Source organism: Osmerus mordax, chromosome 6 (assembly GCF_038355195.1).
Source record: "Osmerus mordax isolate fOsmMor3 chromosome 6, fOsmMor3.pri, whole genome shotgun sequence".
Taxonomy (NCBI): Eukaryota; Metazoa; Chordata; class Actinopteri; order Osmeriformes; family Osmeridae; genus Osmerus; species Osmerus mordax.
The window spans coordinates 10,170,397-10,180,174 of record NC_090055.1 but is presented as its reverse complement, the minus strand read 5'-3'; positions in this window follow the sequence as shown (position 1 = coordinate 10,180,174).

Here is a 9,778-nt window from a genome sequence, read left to right as displayed (position 1 = left end):
AACAGGCCTCAGTTCGCGGGGGCTCACGACGGGGGGCTCACGACAAGCCTTCGCCACGAATTTGAGCATGCAACGAGCAGCCCAAGATACCCTCAAAGCAACGGAGAGCGGGCTGTTCAAACCATCAAAAACCTGCTGAAGAAATCAACAGACCCCTACCGTGCGCTGCTGGCTTTCAGGAGCACTTCTTTGAGCAATGGCTTCAGTCCGGCCCAGCTGCTCATGGGGCGCCGCCTGCGCACCTCCGTGCCATCTTTCACGGCGGTGTTGGAACCAGCCATCCCAGACCTTTGGTCGGTGCAGCGTAAAGAATGGGAGAAGAGATGGATGGACTTAAGCAACTATGACCGCAGACACAGAGTGAGAAACCTCTCTGACCTGTTACCAGGAGATCAAGTGTGGATCACAGATACAAGATCTACAGGTACTGTGACATCCGCACATGAAACACCTAGATCTTACCTGGTCAGTGGACCACAGGGAACTTTAAGGAGGAATCGCCGCCACCTTGTGCCCATGTCGGCAGACAACAGCAGTGAAACACAAGAGCATGCTGCAGGGGTTGACCAGCAGGATACTTCGACAGACACTGCTCAGGTGTCTCCGGGGGGGCCTCAGGGCACTCCCCAAAGTGTGAGAACCAGGTCTGGCAGGTCTATCACAAAGCCAGATCGTCTGGGTACGTGAGTCCGCAAAGGGAAAAAAAGAAATATACTTAAAGTAATGGGGGCAAAACAGGGTGGTTTGTTAATGTTAAGTGTTATGAGGGTTTAAAGGGAGGTTGAATCCTGTTGTGTGTTAACTGTCTATGGTGACTACTTTGTGTTCATTCGTAGATTAAGGAGGCTTCAATGAGTTCATATTCTTTAGTGTAATCCGGTCTCAATGTGAGTTCACAGCATTGGCGATTTTAGACCCTTTTTAGAGGTGCTCAAGCACCCCTAAAAATAATAATAATACAAAAATTAAAATTCATTATCATTTGATGCTGGTAGTTCATGAAGAAAGGGATATCCTTAGTTTTTTCATTCATTCAATATTTTGCATAATAATACATAAATGTATCAATTGTTATCCAGTGAAATTAAGGATTTATAGCAAGGGGGTTCAGCACTTTTGCAAGGCACTGTATTCATGTCACATTCTCATTGGGGGCTGAGCACCCCTAAAGTTCTGATCATAGAATCGCCCCTGGTTCACAGGATAGAAGAGTGATAAATAGTACAGTAAAGAAATTTGCTACGGTAGACCAAATGTTTAACAGTATACACATGTGAGATTAAGAGTTTGATGCAACCTGGGGATAAATATATTGCTTTTCGGAAAGGCAGATGTGGTGTGATCTATAATAGTGTGACACTGTCTGGGCACCAGGGGGAAGTAAAGGGAAGAGTTCCAGTAGTGAATAAAGTTAAGCCATGTGAATCTACCATGCTGCGTCTTTATTTTATATCTTAAGAACCCAACAAGACAAACATGGCATAGACTATATTTAGGAAACGTGTTATTCCAACAGCCTACGTTGTCCTTGTAAAATTGGTGCTGGGGGGTCATATAACTCCCTGTGCTTTTCAACTTCGAGAATTGATTTTATGTCGTCCATCTCCTTGAATTTCTCGATGATTTTGGAGGGGTTCTCTCTAGGGTAGGCTATGTCTGCACACGTGTGTGTTGTGTGAAATGACAACTCGTTTCTCTCAAACAAACAAAACAACTACGGGCATGCTGGCTCAAGCCGTTTATTTTCATTCGTTTTTATCAGTTTAACCACATGGAACTACCAACATTGTGTAGTTGGGTAGCTTCCCAGCCCTTGGCAGCCTGTGTGGCCGGTCCAATTTGATAACAGAGTGCCGAAAGCTCATTGTTAATGAAAAAAGGCGCCGCTTCGCAGCTAATTGCAGCGCTTCGCAGCCAGTGTGTCCCAGACGTAAAGGCCGATTTATATACTCCGTTTTCACGGAAACGGACACAGGGAACGCCCTCTCCGATGTGAAACGTCCTCTCCGAGCCCCTCGGAGAGCTCTACGTGCACTTCCTGATTTTCCTGACTATCCGTCCGTCATTTTACGGATACCCTTTGGCTGTAATTGGTCCGTATTAAGAACCGCTTGCGACAGGGGCGGGGTTGCCGTGACCAACAAGACGAACAGAATCCTTTGACCGCCATTGCTGTAGGTTTTTACAATTCATATTTCAGCTAAACAGTACATGTAAATCAGCATCTGAGTTAAAATGTGACGAGAAATGGGCAGTGTAGTTGCTGAAAATGAGCTTATTTTATTGATGAAACGGCTAATTTGCTCCGTCTTTTCTTTTGGCTTTGAGAAGTATTTAGCACTCAAAGCTTAATTATTTCCCCCCGACATGGGGGGTCACTGCCATGGTGTCCCTTATTTGACCACATTGGAGGTGGCAACACTTTCAAAGGGGTCGTATTATTTTTTAAATGCTACAATCTTTGAGACTGCTTATAGATCCGAGTGTTAATCAGGCGCGGAGGCAGGCGTTGTAAACATTCGGGGCTTAGCCCAAACCTAGGGCGTAGTCTGGGTTTGATGTGATGCTAGATAGGGACTTAATGAGAGTGAGCATAGCACACGAGTGAATTTTTTTTATTTGAGCGCATTTTTACCTTTATGTAAAATAAACATTGCCGTTTTCAAATTGGTAAAACCTTGTATTGTGAAGGTTATGTCTTTATCATTTCTGGCTCCAAATTGTCGACAGGGGAAGCAGAAACATACTAGCTTGGCTGAGTTCTCTAACCAAGTTCGAGAACGATACCAACTTGGGTTGAATGCCCGAGGACCTTGGCTGAAAATGCGCAAGGAGTAGCCTATGTTTGCATAACCAGCTGCATTGGAGTGCTGTCAGTCAAACCATGCTCGCCATCACCCACAGCAGCGGTAACGCTGATACCGAGAGACAGGGAAGTGCTTCCACAAGGTCCACGCTCTGCCTGCACTGGAGTAGGAGTTTTTTGTCCAATATCCCTTGTCGCAGGGGCGGTAGTAGATGGTTTGGGGATCAATGGTCGATGCATGATAAAAGGTTTTTCTTTGTACAAACACGCTTGCAAAGAACAACTGCCTAAACAAGCTTAAAGACTACTGTAGGCTACTGTACCGTTAACGTCTTACTAGCCCATGTATCTTCTATGAAATCAAATAAAGATTCAAACTGAAACAGAAGTATGAAATTGCAGTGTTTAATATTAAACACCAATGCTAAACTTTACTATCCGTCAAAAGCCCTCCACAAATGACTGATATACAATTACTTGGAGTCAGATGGCTGAGTGGTGAGGGAGTCGGGCTAGTAATCTGAAGGTTGCCAGTTCGATTCCCAGCCGTGCCAAATTACGTTGTGTCCTTGGGCAAGGCACTTCACCCTACTTGCCTCAGGGGAATGTCCCTGTACTTACTGTAAGTCGCTCTGGATAAGAGCGTCTGCTAAATGACTAAATGTAAATGTAACTTTGAGAACAAGTGAGTGGCAAGTGTTTCAAGGTTGATTTCAGTTGTATTGGTAAACGTGGAGGCGGAGCTCTAACCTACGTTGCCCATTATCAATCAGCCAATCACTAGGGAATCATAAAAAAAAAGCATATTGCTGAAAGCCCTAACGGACTTTTTCATACCTCCAACATGTAGCAGTTTGGCTACATGACCTCTTAACCCTGTAAGACCCCTTGTTGTAATATTACAACGTCACCTTTAGCTCTCCAAAAAACACATTTTCCAAAAAAAATATTTTTGAAAGACCACATTTTCTTAGACATTGGGTCTTATTGTCAGGGCTTATTGCCTTGCAATGTCATTGAATACTGAATGTGTATATAGATCTGGCTATAAGGCCATGAACTCAATCCACCAGACAACTTTCCTGGAAGCGAATCTCCTTGTTTAATTTGACTGGACATATCAACATTGAAGTAAGTAAATTCCATGAAATAAATTTTTGGGTGATTGTTAGAATATGTAGTTCATGTAAATACTAAGTTATTGTGGAAGTCATGCATCACATTTGATTTTCAGCTTGTTTTGTCTTTGCTGTAATTTTACAACGTTGGGTCAAAATGGTAGCTAAAATAGCAATTGCACCTTGCACTCTACATGGAGACATTACACTTCTCGAATGTTCAGATACAGGATAAATACTTACAGAAATATAATGTATTTGATGATTCACATTTTACAAATGGGTTATTTGTTATAATTTTCAGTTTAGACCAGATTTGAAGATTTCTAAATCAATGTTATTTCTATGTTAGCAGTGTAATATAGTCAACTGTTTTTTAAAATCTGGACTTTGCTTGTTTGCCCAAATATCTGCTTGTTGCACAAAGCAGATACTGTTTGTGGAATGCATTGGAGGATGGTTGTTCAGGGACAAGTGTAAATGTTTTGGAATGTTGAGGAAGTGGAAAAAGAGAATCAGAGACCCACTGATTGTCCAACTAATGATGATGATGGTAAGGACATTGAGCAAACCAACACAAGCCAACCAAACCCCAACATATGCGCTGTCAAGTGGTATGACAACAGGGCAGTCATCCTTTGCTGGTATTGATCCTGTGCAAAAGATTCAACGCTGGAACAAAGCCACCAAATCCTACATTGAAGTTGAGAGACCTCATATTGTGGGTGCATACAACAAATACATGGGCGGTGTGGATTTGCTGGACTCATTTTGAGCCAAATACAAGTTCCTCATGAAATTGCGCCGCTGATACAGTTACATCTTCTGACACACTACTATCATTGCTGTGATCAACGCCTCCCTGTCTCCTCTACAAACGGGACTGCAAGGCTCTCAATATTCCCAAGAAAAAGATGTTGAACAGGAGACTGGTCATGGGGACATGGTCGCACATTTCCCGGTGAAGACAACGAGAGGACGTTGCAGACACGGCATAAAAGGATATTCTAATATGCTCTGCAGAAAGTGCAATCTCCGTCTCTGCTTTTCAGAGGAAAGGAACTGCTTTTGGGACTACCATTGCACGTGAACAATGGACCCCGGGGTCTTTGAAGTTTTCATTCTGTTTTTATAATATTTATAAAAATAAAAAATAAAGAATTAATAAAAGAATTCTGATTCATCAAAATATGACTGTTGGGTGATTATTATTAATGAAATGTACTGTTATAGTGCTATGTAAGCAATCCACACTCAAAATTAACCATTAGTTGTTTTGTGTACCCCCCTGGATCCAGCCATGGCTCAAGGTCAGTCCTATCCACCCCATTTTAAAAGTTCTTAAAATTCCCTGATCCAAATTAATTTCACAAAATTCATAATTAATTGTACTTCAATAAACAGTTTGTTTATGTCTACAGTTTATGATAAAGCTTGGCGGGAGGTTGACTGGAAGTAAGTAGCCTACTGTCCTGACTGATGAAAAATACAGTGAAATACAAAATAGTGACATGTTTAGCAACTCTTGAAACAGTATTGTAACATGAACTTGCTCACCATCCCTTTAAATTACTGTAGTAAATTAATTAAAATGTATATATTTTTTTGCAATTCTCTGGACAGGCAGAGAGATACTATGATTAAGGAACTGAAACAATTCAGTTTGAATGATCCTGATATGGGCCAGCTCAGGATCATGCTATTTGGATCAATTGGCACCGGAAAGTCCAGCTTTGTTAACTCAATCAAAAGCGCTTTTTCTGGATATATTGTGACTGCTGCGCTGGTAGATGCTGACACTGGCACAAGCTTCACCAAGAAGGCAAGTATTCCCGGAAAACACATACATCCTTACACATTATATACGGTTAAGTAATTTTTTTAATGTAATGTTTTGAGGGAAGTGTCTTTTATTCTTGTAGTATCAAACACATTACATTAGAGATGGAAAAGGACGCTTACCTTTTGCATTCAATGACGTCATGGGTATGGAGCCTGATGAATCAAAGGGGGTGCACACTGATGACATCGTCAGCATTCTTGGAGGCCATGTCCGAGAAGGTTATCAGGTAGGCTACTCTGCAACATGTAGCTACAACAGCAACACATGCCAATTGTATCAAGTTGTTTTATGGAGTACCTAGTATTCACCAGAAGGGCTCTAGACTGTGACCAAAGGTTGGCATTTTGAGACAATTTTTTGAGACCGTGGGAGTACACTTTCACAGGTACGATCTGCAAATTTGACTTTTTCGTATTTAGTTTTCCACCAAATCAACTAACCGCCATTGTAATCACAGACATCCCAACCTGCAGAGACTCATTTCCGGGAGGTAGCTTCTTCCCTCCACCCCCCCCCCCCCCCCCCCCCCCCCGCATGATGTTCCCCCTCAACCAGCACATACACCCACCCCCCACCCCCCTGGACGCAATCAGGATGCGCGATATGCACCTGTCTCCACCAGAAATTACCATTGGACAGTCTCTCACTCGTTCTAAATACAAAATCCACGATTTCCGGGAGATTGTATAGAATTTGCGGGCGTCAGGGAGCTACTATTGAAATGCGGGAGACTCCCGGAACTTCCGGGAGACTTGGGATGTCTGTAATCACCAGCTGCATCACAGGCACTGCACTAGTTAAAGTGAACTCGCAAATCACCCACATGCATGAATCTTACATCAATGATGATTTGATGCATTATCAAGATACAGAAAGAGAACAAAAAAATCTTTTAAAAAATTGCATATTTTAGCAACCCCCAAAATTGTACTAATAATATTTTCAGGGGAGCGCAAGTCTTATGAGGAGCCAATACTCTCCCTGGCTCCTCCATAGTTCCCTTCCTGCCCATGGCAGATGCATCTCTAACCCTCCATCTCTCTGTACTTTATACAGTTCAACCCGACTTGTCCCTTGACACAAGAAAAAACAGACTACAACAGCAGTCCTGAGTTAAGAGACCAAGTCCACTGTTTAGTGGGTGTCATGTCTGCAAATGCTGTATTTGGATTGTCAGAGAGACTCAAACGCAAGCTGAGGACCATAAGGGAGAAGGCTAGCAGTCTGGGTAAGTGTTCTTCACAACCTAAATAACAACTAGTGGCACAGATTACTGAAAACAGTGGCTTGTCATTTGACCTACCAAGTACATTTCATCCCATGACATTCTAGGAATTCCTCAGTTTCTTGTCATGACAAAAGTAGACGCTGCTTGTCCAGAAGTGAAGAGGGATCTGAAAAATATCTACAAAAGCAAGGCAATTAAAAAGCAGGTAAGCTCTATAGTTACTCTGCTGTGGTCTTTGCTGAGCCTCTGGTCATTATAAAACCCTGTATGGTTCTAATTGCTCTCAGATGGAGACCTGCAGCAATGAGCTGGGGATCCCCATGAACTGCATCCTGCCAGTGAAGAACTACCATGAAGAGACAAAGACAAACAATGAAGCAGATGTACTGGTGTTGGAGGCTATTACTCAGATTGTGCAGGCAGCCGATGATTACATATGGACACTTCAACAAAAATAGTAAAGCACCACGGAAACTGTAGAGAATGAATTTACTCCGGCTCTGGAGTGTTCTGCGGCTCTGTGACCGACAGAACAAACTAAACTTAATCGCAGAAAGGAAATTATGTTACATGACTTTTGTATGTATAATATATGTGCTTGTGTGCATTGTGACGTTGTTGATATGTGTATTATGTGAAGTGGTGGCTTGAAGCCAAGCCAAGTTTCCCTACGCAACCATAATGTATACCTTATACCATACTGTTACACCTGTTTCTGTATGTACTGTATTCAAAGAGCATGGTACCTGTATATCCACTTTAGAATGTTTGCTTGATTAAAAGTCAGATCAGAATTAAGTGTAACTGTAACTGAAAGTGCTCCTATGTTCTGCTAAAATGTTTAGTGTATTGGATGTGAGGTGTTGTTCATAATGGTCAATCGTTTGGCCTCCATTCTCCTCTCTGCCACCTCTTTGACAGTCAGGGCTGGCTCCTTAAACAGAGCCTGCTCTCCTTATAAAGTTGTTCAGTCTGTTGCAATCTGCCACTCTGATGCTGCTACCCCAGCAGACAACCGCATATAAGATAATACCTGCCACAACTGACTGGTAGAACATGTTCAGCATGGACCTGCCAGGTTCAGCAGGAGCTGGTGCAACAGGAAGCCAACCTAGTCAGCGCCAAGCTGGAAGTAGTAATAATATAAGCCTGCAAAATTGTACACAGATTTGGAAACACAGGATATGATATGGCCTCCTCAGTTTTCAACATGTAATGCATTTTATTTGAAATCCAGTCCAGAGTAATGGCTATTTTAGACTACACTGACAGTACATCTCCTAACCTACAGTACTACTGATTACTATATTTAAACTGTCCAAGTTTATGTCTTAAAGGACGAAGATAAGTTTCTTTCACTTTCAATTCTGAAGTGATAAGAACTAATGATAAGACACTACCCATGCACCTTTATGTGGTCATTGGATTATCTGACCATTCATGTAACACCTTGACAGAAGGGCTTTTGATGTCCAGATGATGAACAAGTTACAGTTTTATGTATGTTGATTACACAGGTTGTTGGAAGTATTACTAGGGATGGGGGAACTATGCCTTGGTGCTTTCTTTCGGATTGTGCCTGCCGAAGTTTAAGCATGTTGAAAGTGGAGCTCACAGGGACATCTGGTGGTTATCGAAACTTATAGCAGCCATTAAACTCGAGTCTGAAGACCAGGCATTGGTAGTCTACTGTACGACAGGTAGCTAGAGGTAGACAGGAAATGTAGAGGGGAAGACATACAGGAATGGCCCAAGCCAGAATTGAACTTGACCCTCTGCGTTAGGGCTTCAGCTGTACGTGCTGTACTGGGGGCGCCACCGGGCACTCCAAACATGTTTCCTCTTGAGCCAGACCTTCCACCCGTGTATCACAGGTTGCAGTGAATAAATAAAGTTCTGTGACGATGGGTGAGCATCTGTTTGAAGTCCAAATGTTTACTTTAATGTGTTAATGTGAGACCTGATCAGCCCTTGAGAGATTGAGACTGGAAACTTGTATACCCTTTCAACTGGTAGACCAATGGATGATCCCACTAACAGGTGTTACATTTACATTTAGTCATTTAGCAGACGCTCTTATTCAGAGCGACTTACAGTAAGTACAGGGACATTCCCCCCGAGGCAAGTAGGGTGAAGTGCCTTGCCCAAGGACACAACGTCAAATTGCACGGCCGAGAATCGAACCAGCAACCTTTGTATTACTAGCCCAATTCCCTAACCGCTCAGCCACCTCACATCCCCTTGAATATCATTTCCACCTACTATTCCCAACTATGTATCTGCTGCTATTTAACCCCTGTCCAAACAAACGCAAAAAACACAAAATAAATACACTCAATAATCACCCTACTCCTGCCCTCCCACTTAATCCCTCCCAGAACGTTGATTTAGGTGTTCGTACCCATAGAGGAAAAATAAACCAGAATAAAATGTCAACACATTTCTCCTTCATTCCTTAGCTGTCAGTTGCAACATCACAGGTTAGGATTCTGCAAGGATCCATATCTGACAATCTCTGTCTCAGGTATGGCAGCCTCTAATGCTTACCCAATTAAATCCAAAATATGAAATTTCGTTTCATAACACCAAACCCAGCCCTCCAGATTAAACCCTCTCGGTGCCTGTAGTTACCTTCCAAGCTCCTCCTCTTTCAGCACTGTACAGAGGGACAGCCTATTATTGCTAATTCATTTCCAGAAATGAAAATATGTAGGTGGTTTGCACTTGCAAAATTTGTACATGCAAAGTCATGGTCACTCTATAATGAAATACTCATTGGGATG